The following is a 19,702-nucleotide window of genomic DNA, read 5'->3' on the forward strand; positions in this document are numbered from 1 at the left end:
CGATCTAACGTGGCTGCGATTTCTGTATTAACGGTCGAACGGCCCCTTTTAGCATTCTCTGTCCATAAACGGATTGTGCACCAAACGTTATTCGACGGCGCGGCATTCCCTGCAAGCACAGTGACTGCTGTGGCGCGAGCGGGCGTACAGGGGCCGTCGGCCAGCCGAACGCTTTGGCGCCTGTGGCAAGGTACATGAAGGGGCCGGAAGCGAGCGTCTAGCGTAGCGTCTCGAGACTTGCGGCACTTGAGGAGCTTGTGGGGATGTGAATCGAAGGAAATAACATGACGAGCTGCACCGAAAAACGAGAAACATAGATTCTAGCCAACCTCGGTGATCGGACGAGAACCGGCGTATTTTTACCCTTTTCTTGCCTCGTTGCCGTTGGCGAGTGAATGCTGCAACGTGTGCCGGCAAGTCAGCTTCGGATCCTCACTTAACTTCCACACACAGTGAATATCTTCCTGGCCACGACAGTTTCCTGCCGCAGTTGGCGTCTACCTGCTCTAAGGAATGGCCTTTCGTCGCAGTGGTTGTGTTTCACCTGACAACTTTGCAGGCAACCTAAAATAACGCTTGGAAAGGAACAATTAAAGCACGAGGAGGACCGAAAACGGCCGCATGAAATTATTAAGCTCGGTTTCGATTGCGACAATTACTATGAAATACTCGCGTACACTAATTGCAGAGATAGGTAGGATTAAAAAAAAAAAAATACACTTCATTGTTTAATACCATTTCATTACACTTCAGAACTGTTACTACTTCAAAAACAAGCAATTTAATTTATTCTTACTTACTTACTTACTTACTCCAGGTCCAAGCAAAGAGACAGAGAGGGGTGAATGTAATGCCTGCAGCCGTTTTCAAATGTTTGCACATCTAAAACTACTCATAGCGTCACCATAGTCATAAGATATTAATCATTTATGAAATGCCGCAAAATTAATCTGCAGCAAGCAGTGTTGTTGCCATTAGATGGCAATGGCTTTGTTTTCACAGTGCTACCTAGTAGTGGTGCAGCCTAAACGAATTAATTTACTTCCCCTAAACTTTTCCATCTAGCTTAAATAATGAAGCATTATTATTTTTGTCATATACTTTCATATGCGTGAAGGAAATATCTCCACATTCTGAATTAAAGTGAAGACAAATTTTGTTCGAGCTTTCCAGATAGTGCTCGAGATGAACAGAAAAAAGAAGTGTTACCATACCTTCAAGTGTCTTCTGTTCCATCAGCGTCCAATGGGGTAAGCTGCAGTTTTTGCTGATTATTGTCTTTCCTTAAGAACCTGCTGATGTGATGTGATGTTTGTCCCTCGTGTACAACACCCACGAGTGCATCCAGCTTTCTTAGAACATCTGATAGTCTGAGCTTGGTCCTTCGGTTGCTCAGCGACAGACAAGGGCGATTGACAATGCTGCCGTATTTCCTGGCACTAAGGGCTCCCACGGAGGGAGCAAAGGTAAGAGCAACAATTGATTTTGTGGCTTGCACTGTGGCTCGAAGAAACAGTCATTCAGCAAATCTCATTTGCCGTTTTGACACCGGACGGAAGAAAGAGGGCGACTTTCAGGCGGAGAGGGCGGCTCGAAGGCGGTAACCCCGACATGGCCCGCCATCTCCCGGAGGGTGCAGTAACTTAACCCCAGCAACGGCCGGCGCCGCGAGTCGCGATGTCTTCCGCACGAAAAATGCATCGCTTTCTGCAGAGGGCCGTTATTGTGCCTGTCTGCCTGCTAACTCGACGGCCAACAGCGCGTTTATAAGGAAGCAAGTACATTCACGGCACCATGCTCTTCGCCGAATGCGACAACGTCAAGAGTTCTCGTTCCACTACGATAGCGCGAGGCATTACAAATATTCGCCTGTGGCCGAGGAGAAGCATACTTACCTGGCGTAGAGGATACCGTGATCATGAAGGCGGTTCCTCCGGGGTGAGGCTTGTCCATTGCACTTCGGTCGAGCTGACCCCCGCGATTACTCCAAATGCGAGTAACTCGGGCGCATAATTTTTGGTAGTCGGGACTGCGTTCGCGCTGTCCCGTTGCTAATCTCTAATGCAATCAAAGCTTCTCCTCGTAGCGGATGATAAGCACTGACGGTGAGTAATTTACCACCTTCTTATAACCGACGATGCCTCTACTAAAAACGACAAATTGCACTAGGACACGGCGTCGAAACCCACAGCCGGCGCACTGCTCGTTAACCGCGTGGCACGCGTGCTCGTAATAACAGCGGCAGCCGCGAGATGGCTCAGGCGATCTAACGTGGCTGCGATTTCTGTATTAACGGTCGAACGGCCCCTTTTAGCATTCTCTGTCCATAAACGGATTGTGCACCAAACGTTATTCGACGGCGCGGCATTCCCTGCAAGCACAGTGACTGCTGTGGCGCGAGCGGGCGTACAGGGGCCGTCGGCCAGCCGAACGCTTTGGCGCCTGTGGCAAGGTACATGAAGGGGCCGGAAGCGAGCGTCTAGCGTAGCGTCTCGAGACTTGCGGCACTTGAGGAGCTTGTGGGGATGTGAATCGAAGGAAATAACATGACGAGCTGCACCGAAAAACGAGAAACATAGATTCTAGCCAACCTCGGTGATCGGACGAGAACCGGCGTATTTTTACCCTTTTCTTGCCTCGTTGCCGTTGGCGAGTGAATGCTGCAACGTGTGCCGGCAAGTCAGCTTCGGATCCTCACTTAACTTCCACACACAGTGAATATCTTCCTGGCCACGACAGTTTCCTGCCGCAGTTGGCGTCTACCTGCTCTAAGGAATGGCCTTTCGTCGCAGTGGTTGTGTTTCACCTGACAACTTTGCAGGCAACCTAAAATAACGCTTGGAAAGGAACAATTAAAGCACGAGGAGGACCGAAAACGGCCGCATGAAATTATTAAGCTCGGTTTCGATTGCGACAATTACTATGAAATACTCGCGTACACTAATTGCAGAGATAGGTAGGATTAAAAAAAAAAAAAATACACTTCATTGTTTAATACCATTTCATTACACTTCAGAACTGTTACTACTTCAAAAACAAGCAATTTAATTTATTCTTACTTACTTACTTACTTACTCCAGGTCCAAGCAAAGAGACAGAGAGGGGTGAATGTAATGCCTGCAGCCGTTTTCAAATGTTTGCACATCTAAAACTACTCATAGCGTCACCATAGTCATAAGATATTAATCATTTATGAAATGCCGCAAAATTAATCTGCAGCAAGCAGTGTTGTTGCCATTAGATGGCAATGGCTTTGTTTTCACAGTGCTACCTAGTAGTGGTGCAGCCTAAACGAATTAATTTACTTCCCCTAAACTTTTCCATCTAGCTTAAATAATGAAGCATTATTATTTTTGTCATATACTTTCATATGCGTGAAGGAAATATCTCCACATTCTGAATTAAAGTGAAGACAAATTTTGTTCGAGCTTTCCAGATAGTGCTCGAGATGAACAGAAAAAAGAAGTGTTACCATACCTTCAAGTGTCTTCTGTTCCATCAGCGTCCAATGGGGTAAGCTGCAGTTTTTGCTGATTATTGTCTTTCCTTAAGAACCTGCTGATGTGATGTGATGTTTGTCCCTCGTGTACAACACCCACGAGTGCATCCAGCTTTCTTAGAACATCTGATAGTCTGAGCTTGGTCCTTCGGTTGCTCAGCGACAGACAAGGGCGATTGACAATGCTGCCGTATTTCCTGGCACTAAGGGCTCCCACGGAGGGAGCAAAGGTAAGAGCAACAATTGATTTTGTGGCTTGCACTGTGGCTCGAAGAAACAGTCATTCAGCAAATCTCATTTGCCGTTTTGACACCGGACGGAAGAAAGAGGGCGACTTTCAGGCGGAGAGGGCGGCTCGAAGGCGGTAACCCCGACATGGCCCGCCATCTCCCGGAGGGTGCAGTAACTTAACCCCAGCAACGGCCGGCGCCGCGAGTCGCGATGTCTTCCGCACGAAAAATGCATCGCTTTCTGCAGAGGGCCGTTATTGTGCCTGTCTGCCTGCTAACTCGACGGCCAACAGCGCGTTTATAAGGAAGCAAGTACATTCACGGCACCATGCTCTTCGCCGAATGCGACAACGTCAAGAGTTCTCGTTCCACTACGATAGCGCGAGGCATTACAAATATTCGCCTGTGGCCGAGGAGAAGCATACTTACCTGGCGTAGAGGATACCGTGATCATGAAGGCGGTTCCTCCGGGGTGAGGCTTGTCCATTGCACTTCGGTCGAGCTGACCCCCGCGATTACTCCAAATGCGAGTAACTCGGGCGCATAATTTTTGGTAGTCGGGACTGCGTTCGCGCTGTCCCGTTGCTAATCTCTAATGCAATCAAAGCTTCTCCTCGTAGCGGATGATAAGCACTGACGGTGAGTAATTTACCACCTTCTTATAACCGACGATGCCTCTACTAAAAACGACAAATTGCACTAGGACACGGCGTCGAAACCCACAGCCGGCGCACTGCTCGTTAACCGCGTGGCACGCGTGCTCGTAATAACAGCGGCAGCCGCGAGATGGCTCAGGCGATCTAACGTGGCTGCGATTTCTGTATTAACGGTCGAACGGCCCCTTTTAGCATTCTCTGTCCATAAACGGATTGTGCACCAAACGTTATTCGACGGCGCGGCATTCCCTGCAAGCACAGTGACTGCTGTGGCGCGAGCGGGCGTACAGGGGCCGTCGGCCAGCCGAACGCTTTGGCGCCTGTGGCAAGGTACATGAAGGGGCCGGAAGCGAGCGTCTAGCGTGGCGTCTCGAGACTTGCGGCACTTGAGGAGCTTGTGGGGATGTGAATCGAAGGAAATAACATGACGAGCTGCACCGAAAAACGAGAAACATAGATTCTAGCCAACCTCGGTGATCGGACGAGAACCGGCGTATTTTTACCCTTTTCTTGCCTCGTTGCCGTTGGCGAGTGAATGCTGCAACGTGTGCCGGCAAGTCAGCTTCGGATCCTCACTTAACTTCCACACACAGTGAATATCTTCCTGGCCACGACAGTTTCCTGCCGCAGTTGGCGTCTACCTGCTCTAAGGAATGGCCTTTCGTCGCAGTGGTTGTGTTTCACCTGACAACTTTGCAGGCAACCTAAAATAACGCTTGGAAAGGAACAATTAAAGCACGAGGAGGACCGAAAACGGCCGCATGAAATTATTAAGCTCGGTTTCGATTGCGACAATTACTATGAAATACTCGCGTACACTAATTGCAGAGATAGGTAGGATTAAAAAAAAAAAAAAATACACTTCATTGTTTAATACCATTTCATTACACTTCAGAACTGTTACTACTTCAAAAACAAGCAATTTAATTTATTCTTACTTACTTACTTACTTACTCCAGGTCCAAGCAAAGAGACAGAGAGGGGTGAATGTAATGCCTGCAGCCGTTTTCAAATGTTTGCACATCTAAAACTACTCATAGCGTCACCATAGTCATAAGATATTAATCATTTATGAAATGCCGCAAAATTAATCTGCAGCAAGCAGTGTTGTTGCCATTAGATGGCAATGGCTTTGTTTTCACAGTGCTACCTAGTAGTGGTGCAGCCTAAACGAATTAATTTACTTCCCCTAAACTTTTCCATCTAGCTTAAATAATGAAGCATTATTATTTTTGTCATATACTTTCATATGCGTGAAGGAAATATCTCCACATTCTGAATTAAAGTGAAGACAAATTTTGTTCGAGCTTTCCAGATAGTGCTCGAGATGAACAGAAAAAAGAAGTGTTACCATACCTTCAAGTGTCTTCTGTTCCATCAGCGTCCAATGGGGTAAGCTGCAGTTTTTGCTGATTATTGTCTTTCCTTAAGAACCTGCTGATGTGATGTGATGTTTGTCCCTCGTGTACAACACCCACGAGTGCATCCAGCTTTCTTAGAACATCTGATAGTCTGAGCTTGGTCCTTCGGTTGCTCAGCGACAGACAAGGGCGATTGACAATGCTGCCGTATTTCCTGGCACTAAGGGCTCCCACGGAGGGAGCAAAGGTAAGAGCAACAATTGATTTTGTGGCTTGCACTGTGGCTCGAAGAAACAGTCATTCAGCAAATCTCATTTGCCGTTTTGACACCGGACGGAAGAAAGAGGGCGACTTTCAGGCGGAGAGGGCGGCTCGAAGGCGGTAACCCCGACATGGCCCGCCATCTCCCGGAGGGTGCAGTAACTTAACCCCAGCAACGGCCGGCGCCGCGAGTCGCGATGTCTTCCGCACGAAAAATGCATCGCTTTCTGCAGAGGGCCGTTATTGTGCCTGTCTGCCTGCTAACTCGACGGCCAACAGCGCGTTTATAAGGAAGCAAGTACATTCACGGCACCATGCTCTTCGCCGAATGCGACAACGTCAAGAGTTCTCGTTCCACTACGATAGCGCGAGGCATTACAAATATTCGCCTGTGGCCGAGGAGAAGCATACTTACCTGGCGTAGAGGATACCGTGATCATGAAGGCGGTTCCTCCGGGGTGAGGCTTGTCCATTGCACTTCGGTCTAGCTGACCCCCGCGATTACTCCAAATGCGAGTAACTCGGGCGCATAATTTTTGGTAGTCGGGACTGCGTTCGCGCTGTCCCGTTGCTAATCTCTAATGCAATCAAAGCTTCTCCTCGTAGCGGATGATAAGCACTGACGGTGAGTAATTTACCACCTTCTTATAACCGACGATGCCTCTACTAAAAACGACAAATTGCACTAGGACACGGCGTCGAAACCCACAGCCGGCGCACTGCTCGTTAACCGCGTGGCACGCGTGCTCGTAATAACAGCGGCAGCCGCGAGATGGCTCAGGCGATTTAACGTGGCTGCGATTTCTGTATTAACGGTCGAACGGCCCCTTTTAGCATTCTCTGTCCATAAACGGATTGTGCACCAAACGTTATTCGACGGCGCGGCATTCCCTGCAAGCACAGTGACTGCTGTGGCGCGAGCGGGCGTACAGGGGCCGTCGGCCAGCCGAACGCTTTGGCGCCTGTGGCAAGGTACATGAAGGGGCCGGAAGCGAGCGTCTAGCGTAGCGTCTCGAGACTTGCGGCACTTGAGGAGCTTGTGGGGATGTGAATCGAAGGAAATAACATGACGAGCTGCACCGAAAAACGAGAAACATAGATTCTAGCCAACCTCGGTGATCGGACGAGAACCGGCGTATTTTTACCCTTTTCTTGCCTCGTTGCCGTTGGCGAGTGAATGCTGCAACGTGTGCCGGCAAGTCAGCTTCGGATCCTCACTTAACTTCCACACACAGTGAATATCTTCCTGGCCACGACAGTTTCCTGCCGCAGTTGGCGTCTACCTGCTCTAAGGAATGGCCTTTCGTCGCAGTGGTTGTGTTTCACCTGACAACTTTGCAGGCAACCTAAAATAACGCTTGGAAAGGAACAATTAAAGCACGAGGAGGACCGAAAACGGCCGCATGAAATTATTAAGCTCGGTTTCGATTGCGACAATTACTATGAAATACTCGCGTACACTAATTGCAGAGATAGGTAGGATTAAAAAAAAAAAAAATACACTTCATTGTTTAATACCATTTCATTACACTTCAGAACTGTTACTACTTCAAAAACAAGCAATTTAATTTATTCTTACTTACTTACTTACTTACTCCAGGTCCAAGCAAAGAGACAGAGAGGGGTGAATGTAATGCCTGCAGCCGTTTTCAAATGTTTGCACATCTAAAACTACTCATAGCGTCACCATAGTCATAAGATATTAATCATTTATGAAATGCCGCAAAATTAATCTGCAGCAAGCAGTGTTGTTGCCATTAGATGGCAATGGCTTTGTTTTCACAGTGCTACCTAGTAGTGGTGCAGCCTAAACGAATTAATTTACTTCCCCTAAACTTTTCCATCTAGCTTAAATAATGAAGCATTATTATTTTTGTCATATACTTTCATATGCGTGAAGGAAATATCTCCACATTCTGAATTAAAGTGAAGACAAATTTTGTTCGAGCTTTCCAGATAGTGCTCGAGATGAACAGAAAAAAGAAGTGTTACCATACCTTCAAGTGTCTTCTGTTCCATCAGCGTCCAATGGGGTAAGCTGCAGTTTTTGCTGATTATTGTCTTTCCTTAAGAACCTGCTGATGTGATGTGATGTTTGTCCCTCGTGTACAACACCCACGAGTGCATCCAGCTTTCTTAGAACATCTGATAGTCTGAGCTTGGTCCTTCGGTTGCTCAGCGACAGACAAGGGCGATTGACAATGCTGCCGTATTTCCTGGCACTAAGGGCTCCCACGGAGGGAGCAAAGGTAAGAGCAACAATTGATTTTGTGGCTTGCACTGTGGCTCGAAGAAACAGTCATTCAGCAAATCTCATTTGCCGTTTTGACACCGGACGGAAGAAAGAGGGCGACTTTCAGGCGGAGAGGGCGGCTCGAAGGCGGTAACCCCGACATGGCCCGCCATCTCCCGGAGGGTGCAGTAACTTAACCCCAGCAACGGCCGGCGCCGCGAGTCGCGATGTCTTCCGCACGAAAAATGCATCGCTTTCTGCAGAGGGCCGTTATTGTGCCTGTCTGCCTGCTAACTCGACGGCCAACAGCGCGTTTATAAGGAAGCAAGTACATTCACGGCACCATGCTCTTCGCCGAATGCGACAACGTCAAGAGTTCTCGTTCCACTACGATAGCGCGAGGCATTACAAATATTCGCCTGTGGCCGAGGAGAAGCATACTTACCTGGCGTAGAGGATACCGTGATCATGAAGGCGGTTCCTCCGGGGTGAGGCTTGTCCATTGCACTTCGGTCTAGCTGACCCCCGCGATTACTCCAAATGCGAGTAACTCGGGCGCATAATTTTTGGTAGTCGGGACTGCGTTCGCGCTGTCCCGTTGCTAATCTCTAATGCAATCAAAGCTTCTCCTCGTAGCGGATGATAAGCACTGACGGTGAGTAATTTACCACCTTCTTATAACCGACGATGCCTCTACTAAAAACGACAAATTGCACTAGGACACGGCGTCGAAACCCACAGCCGGCGCACTGCTCGTTAACCGCGTGGCACGCGTGCTCGTAATAACAGCGGCAGCCGCGAGATGGCTCAGGCGATCTAACGTGGCTGCGATTTCTGTATTAACGGTCGAACGGCCCCTTTTAGCATTCTCTGTCCATAAACGGATTGTGCACCAAACGTTATTCGACGGCGCGGCATTCCCTGCAAGCACAGTGACTGCTGTGGCGCGAGCGGGCGTACAGGGGCCGTCGGCCAGCCGAACGCTTTGGCGCCTGTGGCAAGGTACATGAAGGGGCCGGAAGCGAGCGTCTAGCGTAGCGTCTCGAGACTTGCGGCACTTGAGGAGCTTGTGGGGATGTGAATCGAAGGAAATAACATGACGAGCTGCACCGAAAAACGAGAAACATAGATTCTAGCCAACCTCGGTGATCGGACGAGAACCGGCGTATTTTTACCCTTTTCTTGCCTCGTTGCCGTTGGCGAGTGAATGCTGCAACGTGTGCCGGCAAGTCAGCTTCGGATCCTCACTTAACTTCCACACACAGTGAATATCTTCCTGGCCACGACAGTTTCCTGCCGCAGTTGGCGTCTACCTGCTCTAAGGAATGGCCTTTCGTCGCAGTGGTTGTGTTTCACCTGACAACTTTGCAGGCAACCTAAAATAACGCTTGGAAAGGAACAATTAAAGCACGAGGAGGACCGAAAACGGCCGCATGAAATTATTAAGCTCGGTTTCGATTGCGACAATTACTATGAAATACTCGCGTACACTAATTGCAGAGATAGGTAGGATTAAAAAAAAAAAAAATACACTTCATTGTTTAATACCATTTCATTACACTTCAGAACTGTTACTACTTCAAAAACAAGCAATTTAATTTATTCTTACTTACTTACTTACTTACTCCAGGTCCAAGCAAAGAGACAGAGAGGGGTGAATGTAATGCCTGCAGCCGTTTTCAAATGTTTGCACATCTAAAACTACTCATAGCGTCAGCATAGTCATAAGATATTAATCATTTATGAAATGCCGCAAAATTAATCTGCAGCAAGCAGTGTTGTTGCCATTAGATGGCAATGGCTTTGTTTTCACAGTGCTACCTAGTAGTGGTGCAGCCTAAACGAATTAATTTACTTCCCCTAAACTTTTCCATCTAGCTTAAATAATGAAGCATTATTATTTTTGTCATATACTTTCATATGCGTGAAGGAAATATCTCCACATTCTGAATTAAAGTGAAGACAAATTTTGTTCGAGCTTTCCAGATAGTGCTCGAGATGAACAGAAAAAAGAAGTGTTACCATACCTTCAAGTGTCTTCTGTTCCATCAGCGTCCAATGGGGTAAGCTGCAGTTTTTGCTGATTATTGTCTTTCCTTAAGAACCTGCTGATGTGATGTGATGTTTGTCCCTCGTGTACAACACCCACGAGTGCATCCAGCTTTCTTAGAACATCTGATAGTCTGAGCTTGGTCCTTCGGTTGCTCAGCGACAGACAAGGGCGATTGACAATGCTGCCGTATTTCCTGGCACTAAGGGCTCCCACGGAGGGAGCAAAGGTAAGAGCAACAATTGATTTTGTGGCTTGCACTGTGGCTCGAAGAAACAGTCATTCAGCAAATCTCATTTGCCGTTTTGACACCGGACGGAAGAAAGAGGGCGACTTTCAGGCGGAGAGGGCGGCTCGAAGGCGGTAACCCCGACATGGCCCGCCATCTCCCGGAGGGTGCAGTAACTTAACCCCAGCAACGGCCGGCGCCGCGAGTCGCGATGTCTTCCGCACGAAAAATGCATCGCTTTCTGCAGAGGGCCGTTATTGTGCCTGTCTGCCTGCTAACTCGACGGCCAACAGCGCGTTTATAAGGAAGCAAGTACATTCACGGCACCATGCTCTTCGCCGAATGCGACAACGTCAAGAGTTCTCGTTCCACTACGATAGCGCGAGGCATTACAAATATTCGCCTGTGGCCGAGGAGAAGCATACTTACCTGGCGTAGAGGATACCGTGATCATGAAGGCGGTTCCTCCGGGGTGAGGCTTGTCCATTGCACTTCGGTCGAGCTGACCCCCGCGATTACTCCAAATGCGAGTAACTCGGGCGCATAATTTTTGGTAGTCGGGACTGCGTTCGCGCTGTCCCGTTGCTAATCTCTAATGCAATCAAAGCTTCTCCTCGTAGCGGATGATAAGCACTGACGGTGAGTAATTTACCACCTTCTTATAACCGACGATGCCTCTACTAAAAACGACAAATTGCACTAGGACACGGCGTCGAAACCCACAGCCGGCGCACTGCTCGTTAACCGCGTGGCACGCGTGCTCGTAATAACAGCGGCAGCCGCGAGATGGCTCAGGCGATCTAACGTGGCTGCGATTTCTGTATTAACGGTCGAACGGCCCCTTTTAGCATTCTCTGTCCATAAACGGATTGTGCACCAAACGTTATTCGACGGCGCGGCATTCCCTGCAAGCACAGTGACTGCTGTGGCGCGAGCGGGCGTACAGGGGCCGTCGGCCAGCCGAACGCTTTGGCGCCTGTGGCAAGGTACATGAAGGGGCCGGAAGCGAGCGTCTAGCGTAGCGTCTCGAGACTTGCGGCACTTGAGGAGCTTGTGGGGATGTGAATCGAAGGAAATAACATGACGAGCTGCACCGAAAAACGAGAAACATAGATTCTAGCCAACCTCGGTGATCGGACGAGAACCGGCGTATTTTTACCCTTTTCTTGCCTCGTTGCCGTTGGCGAGTGAATGCTGCAACGTGTGCCGGCAAGTCAGCTTCGGATCCTCACTTAACTTCCACACACAGTGAATATCTCCCTGGCCACGACAGTTTCCTGCCGCAGTTGGCGTCTACCTGCTCTAAGGAATGGCCTTTCGTCGCAGTGGTTGTGTTTCACCTGACAACTTTGCAGGCAACCTAAAATAACGCTTGGAAAGGAACAATTAAAGCACGAGGAGGACCGAAAACGGCCGCATGAAATTATTAAGCTCGGTTTCGATTGCGACAATTACTATGAAATACTCGCGTACACTAATTGCAGAGATAGGTAGGATTAAAAAAAAAAAAAAATACACTTCATTGTTTAATACCATTTCATTACACTTCAGAACTGTTACTACTTCAAAAACAAGCAATTTAATTTATTCTTACTTACTTACTTACTTACTCCAGGTCCAAGCAAAGAGACAGAGAGGGGTGAATGTAATGCCTGCAGCCGTTTTCAAATGTTTGCACATCTAAAACTACTCATAGCGTCACCATAGTCATAAGATATTAATCATTTATGAAATGCCGCAAAATTAATCTGCAGCAAGCAGTGTTGTTGCCATTAGATGGCAATGGCTTTGTTTTCACAGTGCTACCTAGTAGTGGTGCAGCCTAAACGAATTAATTTACTTCCCCTAAACTTTTCCATCTAGCTTAAATAATGAAGCATTATTATTTTTGTCATATACTTTCATATGCGTGAAGGAAATATCTCCACATTCTGAATTAAAGTGAAGACAAATTTTGTTCGAGCTTTCCAGATAGTGCTCGAGATGAACAGAAAAAAGAAGTGTTACCATACCTTCAAGTGTCTTCTGTTCCATCAGCGTCCAATGGGGTAAGCTGCAGTTTTTGCTGATTATTGTCTTTCCTTAAGAACCTGCTGATGTGATGTGATGTTTGTCCCTCGTGTACAACACCCACGAGTGCATCCAGCTTTCTTAGAACATCTGATAGTCTGAGCTTGGTCCTTCGGTTGCTCAGCGACAGACAAGGGCGATTGACAATGCTGCCGTATTTCCTGGCACTAAGGGCTCCCACGGAGGGAGCAAAGGTAAGAGCAACAATTGATTTTGTGGCTTGCACTGTGGCTCGAAGAAACAGTCATTCAGCAAATCTCATTTGCCGTTTTGACACCGGACGGAAGAAAGAGGGCGACTTTCAGGCGGAGAGGGCGGCTCGAAGGCGGTAACCCCGACATGGCCCGCCATCTCCCGGAGGGTGCAGTAACTTAACCCCAGCAACGGCCGGCGCCGCGAGTCGCGATGTCTTCCGCACGAAAAATGCATCGCTTTCTGCAGAGGGCCGTTATTGTGCCTGTCTGCCTGCTAACTCGACGGCCAACAGCGCGTTTATAAGGAAGCAAGTACATTCACGGCACCATGCTCTTCGCCGAATGCGACAACGTCAAGAGTTCTCGTTCCACTACGATAGCGCGAGGCATTACAAATATTCGCCTGTGGCCGAGGAGAAGCATACTTACCTGGCGTAGAGGATACCGTGATCATGAAGGCGGTTCCTCCGGGGTGAGGCTTGTCCATTGCACTTCGGTCGAGCTGACCCCCGCGATTACTCCAAATGCGAGTAACTCGGGCGCATAATTTTTGGTAGTCGGGACTGCGTTCGCGCTGTCCCGTTGCTAATCTCTAATGCAATCAAAGCTTCTCCTCGTAGCGGATGATAAGCACTGACGGTGAGTAATTTACCACCTTCTTATAACCGACGATGCCTCTACTAAAAACGACAAATTGCACTAGGACACGGCGTCGAAACCCACAGCCGGCGCACTGCTCGTTAACCGCGTGGCACGCGTGCTCGTAATAACAGCGGCAGCCGCGAGATGGCTCAGGCGATCTAACGTGGCTGCGATTTCTGTATTAACGGTCGAACGGCCCCTTTTAGCATTCTCTGTCCATAAACGGATTGTGCACCAAACGTTATTCGACGGCGCGGCATTCCCTGCAAGCACAGTGACTGCTGTGGCGCGAGCGGGCGTACAGGGGCCGTCGGCCAGCCGAACGCTTTGGCGCCTGTGGCAAGGTACATGAAGGGGCCGGAAGCGAGCGTCTAGCGTAGCGTCTCGAGACTTGCGGCACTTGAGGAGCTTGTGGGGATGTGAATCGAAGGAAATAACATGACGAGCTGCACCGAAAAACGAGAAACATAGATTCTAGCCAACCTCGGTGATCGGACGAGAACCGGCGTATTTTTACCCTTTTCTTGCCTCGTTGCCGTTGGCGAGTGAATGCTGCAACGTGTGCCGGCAAGTCAGCTTCGGATCCTCACTTAACTTCCACACACAGTGAATATCTTCCTGGCCACGACAGTTTCCTGCCGCAGTTGGCGTCTACCTGCTCTAAGGAATGGCCTTTCGTCGCAGTGGTTGTGTTTCACCTGACAACTTTGCAGGCAACCTAAAATAACGCTTGGAAAGGAACAATTAAAGCACGAGGAGGACCGAAAACGGCCGCATGAAATTATTAAGCTCGGTTTCGATTGCGACAATTACTATGAAATACTCGCGTACACTAATTGCAGAGATAGGTAGGATTAAAAAAAAAAAAATACACTTCATTGTTTAATACCATTTCATTACACTTCAGAACTGTTACTACTTCAAAAACAAGCAATTTAATTTATTCTTACTTACTTACTTACTTACTCCAGGTCCAAGCAAAGAGACAGAGAGGGGTGAATGTAATGCCTGCAGCCGTTTTCAAATGTTTGCACATCTAAAACTACTCATAGCGTCACCATAGTCATAAGATATTAATCATTTATGAAATGCCGCAAAATTAATCTGCAGCAAGCAGTGTTGTTGCCATTAGATGGCAATGGCTTTGTTTTCACAGTGCTACCTAGTAGTGGTGCAGCCTAAACGAATTAATTTACTTCCCCTAAACTTTTCCATCTAGCTTAAATAATGAAGCATTATTATTTTTGTCATATACTTTCATATGCGTGAAGGAAATATCTCCACATTCTGAATTAAAGTGAAGACAAATTTTGTTCGAGCTTTCCAGATAGTGCTCGAGATGAACAGAAAAAAGAAGTGTTACCATACCTTCAAGTGTCTTCTGTTCCATCAGCGTCCAATGGGGTAAGCTGCAGTTTTTGCTGATTATTGTCTTTCCTTAAGAACCTGCTGATGTGATGTGATGTTTGTCCCTCGTGTACAACACCCACGAGTGCATCCAGCTTTCTTAGAACATCTGATAGTCTGAGCTTGGTCCTTCGGTTGCTCAGCGACAGACAAGGGCGATTGACAATGCTGCCGTATTTCCTGGCACTAAGGGCTCCCACGGAGGGAGCAAAGGTAAGAGCAACAATTGATTTTGTGGCTTGCACTGTGGCTCGAAGAAACAGTCATTCAGCAAATCTCATTTGCCGTTTTGACACCGGACGGAAGAAAGAGGGCGACTTTCAGGCGGAGAGGGCGGCTCGAAGGCGGTAACCCCGACATGGCCCGCCATCTCCCGGAGGGTGCAGTAACTTAACCCCAGCAACGGCCGGCGCCGCGAGTCGCGATGTCTTCCGCACGAAAAATGCATCGCTTTCTGCAGAGGGCCGTTATTGTGCCTGTCTGCCTGCTAACTCGACGGCCAACAGCGCGTTTATAAGGAAGCAAGTACATTCACGGCACCATGCTCTTCGCCGAATGCGACAACGTCAAGAGTTCTCGTTCCACTACGATAGCGCGAGGCATTACAAATATTCGCCTGTGGCCGAGGAGAAGCATACTTACCTGGCGTAGAGGATACCGTGATCATGAAGGCGGTTCCTCCGGGGTGAGGCTTGTCCATTGCACTTCGGTCGAGCTGACCCCCGCGATTACTCCAAATGCGAGTAACTCGGGCGCATAATTTTTGGTAGTCGGGACTGCGTTCGCGCTGTCCCGTTGCTAATCTCTAATGCAATCAAAGCTTCTCCTCGTAGCGGATGATAAGCACTGACGGTGAGTAATTTACCACCTTCTTATAACCGACGATGCCTCTACTAAAAACGACAAATTGCACTAGGACACGGCGTCGAAACCCACAGCCGGCGCACTGCTCGTTAACCGCGTGGCACGCGTGCTCGTAATAACAGCGGCAGCCGCGAGATGGCTCAGGCGATCTAACGTGGCTGCGATTTCTGTATTAACGGTCGAACGGCCCCTTTTAGCATTCTCTGTCCATAAACGGATTGTGCACCAAACGTTATTCGACGGCGCGGCATTCCCTGCAAGCACAGTGACTGCTGTGGCGCGAGCGGGCGTACAGGGGCCGTCGGCCAGCCGAACGCTTTGGCGCCTGTGGCAAGGTACATGAAGGGGCCGGAAGCGAGCGTCTAGCGTAGCGTCTCGAGACTTGCGGCACTTGAGGAGCTTGTGGGGATGTGAATCGAAGGAAATAACATGACGAGCTGCACCGAAAAACGAGAAACATAGATTCTAGCCAACCTCGGTGATCGGACGAGAACCGGCGTATTTTTACCCTTTTCTTGCCTCGTTGCCGTTGGCGAGTGAATGCTGCAACGTGTGCCGGCAAGTCAGCTTCGGATCCTCACTTAACTTCCACACACAGTGAATATCTTCCTGGCCACGACAGTTTCCTGCCGCAGTTGGCGTCTACCTGCTCTAAGGAATGGCCTTTCGTCGCAGTGGTTGTGTTTCACCTGACAACTTTGCAGGCAACCTAAAATAACGCTTGGAAAGGAACAATTAAAGCACGAGGAGGACCGAAAACGGCCGCATGAAATTATTAAGCTCGGTTTCGATTGCGACAATTACTATGAAATACTCGCGTACACTAATTGCAGAGATAGGTAGGATTAAAAAAAAAAAAAATACACTTCATTGTTTAATACCATTTCATTACACTTCAGAACTGTTACTACTTCAAAAACAAGCAATTTAATTTATTCTTACTTACTTACTTACTTACTCCAGGTCCAAGCAAAGAGACAGAGAGGGGTGAATGTAATGCCTGCAGCCGTTTTCAAATGTTTGCACATCTAAAACTACTCATAGCGTCACCATAGTCATAAGATATTAATCATTTATGAAATGCCGCAAAATTAATCTGCAGCAAGCAGTGTTGTTGCCATTAGATGGCAATGGCTTTGTTTTCACAGTGCTACCTAGTAGTGGTGCAGCCTAAACGAATTAATTTACTTCCCCTAAACTTTTCCATCTAGCTTAAATAATGAAGCATTATTATTTTTGTCATATACTTTCATATGCGTGAAGGAAATATCTCCACATTCTGAATTAAAGTGAAGACAAATTTTGTTCGAGCTTTCCAGATAGTGCTCGAGATGAACAGAAAAAAGAAGTGTTACCATACCTTCAAGTGTCTTCTGTTCCATCAGCGTCCAATGGGGTAAGCTGCAGTTTTTGCTGATTATTGTCTTTCCTTAAGAACCTGCTGATGTGATGTGATGTTTGTCCCTCGTGTACAACACCCACGAGTGCATCCAGCTTTCTTAGAACATCTGATAGTCTGAGCTTGGTCCTTCGGTTGCTCAGCGACAGACAAGGGCGATTGACAATGCTGCCGTATTTCCTGGCACTAAGGGCTCCCACGGAGGGAGCAAAGGTAAGAGCAACAATTGATTTTGTGGCTTGCACTGTGGCTCGAAGAAACAGTCATTCAGCAAATCTCATTTGCCGTTTTGACACCGGACGGAAGAAAGAGGGCGACTTTCAGGCGGAGAGGGCGGCTCGAAGGCGGTAACCCCGACATGGCCCGCCATCTCCCGGAGGGTGCAGTAACTTAACCCCAGCAACGGCCGGCGCCGCGAGTCGCGATGTCTTCCGCACGAAAAATGCATCGCTTTCTGCAGAGGGCCGTTATTGTGCCTGTCTGCCTGCTAACTCGACGGCCAACAGCGCGTTTATAAGGAAGCAAGTACATTCACGGCACCATGCTCTTCGCCGAATGCGACAACGTCAAGAGTTCTCGTTCCACTACGATAGCGCGAGGCATTACAAATATTCGCCTGTGGCCGAGGAGAAGCATACTTACCTGGCGTAGAGGATACCGTGATCATGAAGGCGGTTCCTCCGGGGTGAGGCTTGTCCATTGCACTTCGGTCGAGCTGACCCCCGCGATTACTCCAAATGCGAGTAACTCGGGCGCATAATTTTTGGTAGTCGGGACTGCGTTCGCGCTGTCCCGTTGCTAATCTCTAATGCAATCAAAGCTTCTCCTCGTAGCGGATGATAAGCACTGACGGTGAGTAATTTACCACCTTCTTATAACCGACGATGCCTCTACTAAAAACGACAAATTGCACTAGGACACGGCGTCGAAACCCACAGCCGGCGCACTGCTCGTTAACCGCGTGGCACGCGTGCTCGTAATAACAGCGGCAGCCGCGAGATGGCTCAGGCGATCTAACGTGGCTGCGATTTCTGTATTAACGGTCGAACGGCCCCTTTTAGCATTCTCTGTCCATAAACGGATTGTGCACCAAACGTTATTCGACGGCGCGGCATTCCCTGCAAGCACAGTGACTGCTGTGGCGCGAGCGGGCGTACAGGGGCCGTCGGCCAGCCGAACGCTTTGGCGCCTGTGGCAAGGTACATGAAGGGGCCGGAAGCGAGCGTCTAGCGTAGCGTCTCGAGACTTGCGGCACTTGAGGAGCTTGTGGGGATGTGAATCGAAGGAAATAACATGACGAGCTGCACCGAAAAACGAGAAACATAGATTCTAGCCAACCTCGGTGATCGGACGAGAACCGGCGTATTTTTACCCTTTTCTTGCCTCGTTGCCGTTGGCGAGTGAATGCTGCAACGTGTGCCGGCAAGTCAGCTTCGGATCCTCACTTAACTTCCACACACAGTGAATATCTTCCTGGCCACGACAGTTTCCTGCCGCAGTTGGCGTCTACCTGCTCTAAGGAATGGCCTTTCGTCGCAGTGGTTGTGTTTCACCTGACAACTTTGCAGGCAACCTAAAATAACGCTTGGAAAGGAACAATTAAAGCACGAGGAGGACCGAAAACGGCCGCATGAAATTATTAAGCTCGGTTTCGATTGCGACAATTACTATGAAATACTCGCGTACACTAATTGCAGAGATAGGTAGGATTAAAAAAAAAAAAAAAAAAAAAAAAAAAAAAAAAAAAAAAAAATACACTTCATTGTTTAATACCATTTCATTACACTTCAGAACTGTTACTACTTCAAAAACAAGCAATTTAATTTATTCTTACTTACTTACTTACTTACTCCAGGTCCAAGCAAAGAGACAGAGAGGGGTGAATGTAATGCCTGCAGCCGTTTTCAAATGTTTGCACATCTAAAACTACTCATAGCGTCACCATAGTCATAAGATATTAATCATTTATGAAATGCCGCAAAATTAATCTGCAGCAAGCAGTGTTGTTGCCATTAGATGGCAATGGCTTTGTTTTCACAGTGCTACCTAGTAGTGGTGCAGCCTAAACGAATTAATTTACTTCCCCTAAACTTTTCCATCTAGCTTAAATAATGAAGCATTATTATTTTTGTCATATACTTTCATATGCGTGAAGGAAATATCTCCACATTCTGAATTAAAGTGAAGACAAATTTTGTTCGAGCTTTCCAGATAGTGCTCGAGATGAACAGAAAAAAGAAGTGTTACCATACCTTCAAGTGTCTTCTGTTCCATCAGCGTCCAATGGGGTAAGCTGCAGTTTTTGCTGATTATTGTCTTTCCTTAAGAACCTGCTGATGTGATGTGATGTTTGTCCCTCGTGTACAACACCCACGAGTGCATCCAGCTTTCTTAGAACATCTGATAGTCTGAGCTTGGTCCTTCGGTTGCTCAGCGACAGACAAGGGCGATTGACAATGCTGCCGTATTTCCTGGCACTAAGGGCTCCCACGGAGGGAGCAAAGGTAAGAGCAACAATTGATTTTGTGGCTTGCACTGTGGCTCGAAGAAACAGTCATTCAGCAAATCTCATTTGCCGTTTTGACACCGGACGGAAGAAAGAGGGCG

General features: G+C 48.1%; 8 non-coding genes across 8 annotated transcripts; all 8 read left to right on the forward strand.

Moving 5' to 3' along the window:
* Positions 1-1,887: 1,887 nt before the first annotated feature.
* On the forward strand, positions 1,888-2,049 carry LOC126203619 (U1 spliceosomal RNA). Its single transcript, XR_007540317.1, has one exon. It is a non-coding gene; the product is annotated as a U1 spliceosomal RNA (small nuclear RNA).
* A 2,101-nt stretch (positions 2,050-4,150) lies between these two features.
* Positions 4,151-4,312, forward strand: LOC126203625 (U1 spliceosomal RNA). The gene has a single exon (XR_007540318.1). It is a non-coding gene; the product is annotated as a U1 spliceosomal RNA (small nuclear RNA).
* Positions 4,313-6,414: 2,102 nt separating this feature from the next.
* LOC126203798 (U1 spliceosomal RNA) lies at positions 6,415-6,576 on the forward strand. Its single transcript, XR_007540374.1, has one exon. It is a non-coding gene; the product is annotated as a U1 spliceosomal RNA (small nuclear RNA).
* Positions 6,577-8,677: 2,101 nt separating this feature from the next.
* LOC126203806 (U1 spliceosomal RNA) lies at positions 8,678-8,839 on the forward strand. Its single transcript, XR_007540375.1, has one exon. It is a non-coding gene; the product is annotated as a U1 spliceosomal RNA (small nuclear RNA).
* Positions 8,840-10,940: 2,101 nt separating this feature from the next.
* On the forward strand, positions 10,941-11,102 carry LOC126203630 (U1 spliceosomal RNA). Its single transcript, XR_007540320.1, has one exon. It is a non-coding gene; the product is annotated as a U1 spliceosomal RNA (small nuclear RNA).
* Positions 11,103-13,204: 2,102 nt separating this feature from the next.
* On the forward strand, positions 13,205-13,366 carry LOC126203636 (U1 spliceosomal RNA). Its single transcript, XR_007540322.1, has one exon. It is a non-coding gene; the product is annotated as a U1 spliceosomal RNA (small nuclear RNA).
* A 2,100-nt stretch (positions 13,367-15,466) lies between these two features.
* Positions 15,467-15,628, forward strand: LOC126203641 (U1 spliceosomal RNA). The gene has a single exon (XR_007540324.1). It is a non-coding gene; the product is annotated as a U1 spliceosomal RNA (small nuclear RNA).
* Positions 15,629-17,729: 2,101 nt separating this feature from the next.
* LOC126203647 (U1 spliceosomal RNA) lies at positions 17,730-17,891 on the forward strand. The gene has a single exon (XR_007540334.1). It is a non-coding gene; the product is annotated as a U1 spliceosomal RNA (small nuclear RNA).
* Positions 17,892-19,702: the final 1,811 nt, after the last annotated feature.

The sequence above is a fragment of the Schistocerca nitens genome, chromosome 1, assembly GCF_023898315.1.
Source record: "Schistocerca nitens isolate TAMUIC-IGC-003100 chromosome 1, iqSchNite1.1, whole genome shotgun sequence".
Taxonomy (NCBI): Eukaryota; Metazoa; Arthropoda; class Insecta; order Orthoptera; family Acrididae; genus Schistocerca; species Schistocerca nitens.